The sequence below is a fragment of the Benincasa hispida genome, chromosome 2 (assembly GCF_009727055.1).
Source record: "Benincasa hispida cultivar B227 chromosome 2, ASM972705v1, whole genome shotgun sequence".
Taxonomy (NCBI): Eukaryota; Viridiplantae; Streptophyta; class Magnoliopsida; order Cucurbitales; family Cucurbitaceae; genus Benincasa; species Benincasa hispida.
In genome coordinates, this window is record NC_052350.1 from 30,365,133 (window position 1) to 30,370,057 (window position 4,925).

The 4,925-nt window shown below is 28.4% G+C and overlaps 1 non-coding gene across 1 annotated transcript; it reads right to left on the bottom strand.

Moving 5' to 3' along the window:
* Positions 1–380: 380 nt before the first annotated feature.
* Positions 381–460, bottom strand: TRNAL-UAG. The gene has a single exon. It is a non-coding gene; the product is annotated as a tRNA-Leu (tRNA).
* Positions 461–4,925: the final 4,465 nt, after the last annotated feature.

The window sequence follows — 4,925 nt, forward strand, 5'->3', positions numbered from 1 at the left end:
TTTCCCTTTTTATATCATTTTTACGGACCAAAGGATCCGTTTTTGTAGTACAATAACTAAAATGAATTAGAGTTGTAAGTACAATAACCAAAATGAACATTTTGAAAGTATAATATAGATCAAAATTTAAAGATATAGGAATCAAAATAAACAAAAGCCAAAAATATAAAGACCAAAAGTAGAAACCTAAACAATTAGGGAAAAGAAACAATGTTGTTAGATAGCAATAGCATGAAAATATTAGTGGGATTTATATGTGAACTGACATTAATTACAAAGCTAATAGAAAATTAACTCACATACAGTCTGGCTAAATTTTGTTCTTTTTTTCCATAAATAATTACTAACGAGAAAAAGAAATACATATAATTAGAGAGAAATGACAGCTGTGGGATTTGAACCCACGCCCTTTCGGACCAGAGCCTAAATCTGGCGCCTTAGACCACTCGGCCAAACTGTCTTGATGAGAATAATTGATTTTGTTGTAAAATAGCTGTATTATACATTTGGAAGATATAAAAATATTATTCGTACTTCTCTTACTAATTACATTAGCTTATTTTTTAGCTTAATTACATTATAATTTTTTTATTCAAAAATATTGAAATAAGAGAATCGGACTTTTGACTTCGAGATTAATAGTTTAAACTTTAGGTTAGTTGAGTTATGTTCTCATCTTGACTAGTTGTTTCTTCTTATTTATCTAAGAATACATATTTAGTAGAAAATATGGACTTTGTTTTTCTAAACTACTTTTAGATTTTGTGGTCAAATAATGCAAATTCTAAAAACAATATTTTTATGTTTAAGGTATATCTTAATTTTGAATTTGAAATTTAAAATACACAATGATACTGTTAAGATAAAACATTAACAAATGTAATAAATTCAATTATTTTCCTTTCTTTTGAATTAAAATATGTATTTTATAAGGCATGATATTAGAAAATGATAATTCTACAAAAGTTTAAATATAACATGTTCGTATAACACAATATTTGTGAGTAGCTACAAACTGGTTTTTATGATTTATAATATATTATAAAAACATGTCAACTTTTTTTTTTTTTTTAATTTTAAAAGAAACATATATATGAAAACATGAAATACAATTTTATTTTGATTGAATAGTTATTTTCAATGGCCATCAAACAACGGACCCTCATGTTTTGGAAAAAAAAAATGAAATTTTAGAAAATAGAAAAATAACGGAAACTGTTTACACAAAATAGAAAAATATTAATCTTCTTTGATAGAAGTTGTTAGAAGTCTATCAATATTTATTAGTAAATAGAAATAGAAAAAAAAAAAAAAGATAAATGGAGGTTATACAATATATTAATATAGTTGCTTATTTGCAAGAAATACATTACATTTACTAAACACAGCTGTATCTCTATGGTTTCAATTAAATAAATGACCTATACCGACTACATTTTATCAAACAGAAGTTAAAAGGCAAGTTTTTATGTTTTTATTTTTCCAAGGTTGTTAATTAAAACAAAATGTTATTTATTTCTTTTAGGTGATCATAATTAGAAACATAGGTTTACCGATCTATAGTAAGAATTAGTTTGATCGGAATGAGATTTTATTGATGGATCAATTATAATAGACCTCAAATCAAAAAAGTAATTGGATTGTTTTTATCACGTTCACTTAGAATTATAAATATGCCACATTTAGTGTTACTATTACTATTACATATGACTATAGCGGTAAGAATAACGGTAACAATTACAGAAAATGTGACAGATTCATAATTTTCATATTGTAAAAGTAATAATATATGTAACAATAATGATATCGACTAGTAGGTCCCGCGTAATTTTCAAATACAATCGGATTGAGCATCCTCCACCCCTCAAATAGATTTCATAATTTGATTAGAGATGAGAGGTCGGTCATCTACAATTTATTACGATTACGGGATACATGTAAACAACAATAAATGTAATCAAATGAGACATACTTTCTAAATTATCATTAATTTATTATGCTTTACCAAAGATAAATGTGACATATGTGAAAACTGTGAGGATTACCATTTGAAATAGAGTGAATAATTTTATACTTAGTTGAATACTTAAAAAGAACTTAAGGGTCTTCCCAAAAGTAGCATAACAGTATACTTTAGTACATTCTATACGATATTTTTGCAGTCTATTTCAATTATAAAGCATAAAAAAATTTAAAATATTTTAGAAAATAAAAGGAATAGTTTTTTTTCCAAAGAAGAAAATAGAAAGTATAGTTTTCGACGGAATGTGAGAGAATCAGGGTTAGTTTCGATTGATTAGAGAAAAAAGTATTTAAAAGAAATCATTTTTATTTAAACGCTTTTCATAAAAACGTTTTAAAATGAACTTTGAATGTATTTCGAAAGCTATTTTGAGTGGTTGTCAAACACATGAATGTTTTTTTTTAAATTAAATATTTAAAAAGTAATTCAAACACCCCTTTAATTATGTGCGAAGGAGAAATTAGACACCAATCAATGTACTTAAACCGAGCAAAAGTTTTTTCTTTGACAATACGATAAAAAACTTAAGGGCTAACGAGAAGAATAGCGGATTTTAACTTTTCATTTGTAAAAATAGCAAATCATCATTTCATTCAAAAAAATGACAAAACAAATTAAAACTAAAAAATAAACGAGATTACAATTGACTTATTAAGAAATATTCGTAATGACATTGTAATTAAAACTAACATCTAGAGACTATCGGTTGGCTAGGTTGAATCACTACACCGACCTGTTCTCCAACCAAGTTGCTGCCATTTTCCTCTCCGAAATTGGCTCCTCCGCCAACAATGGTGCGCTCGTGAATAGAATCACTATCTCTGAATGTATTATCGCAACCATAATTTTCTCCACTCTACTCAAAGTTCTAAAATTCCAGATGGGGGCATTTTAGGGTTAAAGAGAAATAAGAAAAATTAATTACATTGTAAATCAGATGAAGATTTTGTAGTCGTCAAAGATCTTTTGAAAGTTTTTGGCAATACTTCCAATGAGATATTTATGTGACTTACAAACACAGTGTAATTAGTTTCCAAACTACGCCCAATCATCGCTGTTGAACTTACCCAAAATTCTGTAACAATACTTTTTATTGGTTTTAGGCAAAAATATTAGTTTAGAAAGTGAGGGTTGGACTAATAAAAACTTTATCTAAATAATTGCATTCATGAAGAAAGAAACCGATTTAGATTAGAGTATGAAAATCCCAATTAAAAACCGTCAATTGAAATTACTAACCAATTATGATGTGGTGTTGATGTCAATCGTGGAGATCTTATAAGTTGAAGAGAAACAAACAATATTTGAGGATGATACATCCTTCCTTGATCGAATCAGTCAAGGTGAGTATAAGCTCTTGTGACACCCCGTACATTTTTTAGTAATAATGTAATTTCAGTAACTTTATTATTTGGAATTTTAATAATTGTTATTAGTTGGAGGGCATTTTTAGAATTTTGGATTTCAATTTAATTGTTGGTGTGAAATTATTCAATTTGAAATTCAATTTGAAAATTAATGGCAGAAATTAATTTTCTTTTGAAAAATTTAATAGTAAAACAGAAAGAAATTAAATATAATAGAATTTAATAGTAAAAAGGAAAGGAATTAAACGTAATGAAATTTAATAGTATAAAACGGAAAGGAATTAAATGTAATTATATTTATTTCCTTTTTTATTTTATTATTATTGTTACTATTGTTTTTGTAATGACGAAAGGAAGGAACAATAAAAACATAAAGCAAAGTAGGAAAAATCAAACTTAATTTTATGTCTGAATAATTTTTTTTTTTTTTTATAAAAAGTCAAACCCCACCTTCCATCTGTTCGTTTTCTCCTTCCGATGAACAACGACAATGCTCACGATCTCCAACTAATGTCCTCTGACACCGCAACATACAACTTCAATGCCACAATGCTTGCGACTACCCACTTCTTAATGGCTCCAAATTTCGAACAACAACCAACAAGGATTAAAGTTATTTTGCATGTTTGTTTGATTCAAGGTTCCATTGGGCAAGGAAGAGGTTGAGCTTCTAGTTTCTAGAGTTTGTGATTTGAGGTAAGTAATCTTACTACTGGACCTACCCATGGGCCATGCATTAGATATATGCTAACATGATAAATGTACGATATGGCAGAATGTTAGCATGATAAACTAATAGTATAGTATGATCAAAGTATGTTCTGGTACAAGATCTGAATTATTTATTTATGCACATAGACACTTGAATGCTAGTATGAGATGGTATGTGCTTCCATACGGTTGTATTTGATCTGATGATGTTGAGGTATACATGATTGTTGTAGAACCATGATGTTGAGGTATATGTATGTGTTGTAGAGCCATGATGTTGAGGTTTGTATGTTTGTCATAGATTTGTATAGTGATGATTATGATGTTGAGACTGTGAAAATGTCCTTACTGATTAGTTAGATGCCCATTAGATTTTGTGTTTCCTTCGGGATTTACCAGTTTTTGTTTCTTTTAAGATTCACCAGTTTTTGTTTCCTTCGGGATTCACCAGTTTGTGTCTCCTTCGGGATTCACCAGAGGTAGTGGGCATACTTAACTACAGTAGGATAGGACTGTCTTCTTCTTGTTTCATGTGCATATGTGTCCCATGAGAACTAGAGCAGTTTATATGTGTGAAACCCGAATTTCTATTTTCCTTACTTAAGCAAGTGATAAAAGTAATTAACTAAGTGAAAGTTAAATCCTAAGTTAAGGGGAAGGAAATTTCTAAGTGTTAAGTAGATTTTCCTTGAATAATTTAAGTTGAGCTTTAATTGGTAAAATTGCAATGAAATTTGTATAATAAATAGGTTGTAGAAAACAGTTAGTGTTGGTCTTTTGTGCAAGAGTAGATACTAGCTGTTTCAGAGGATTTGACTGCTACT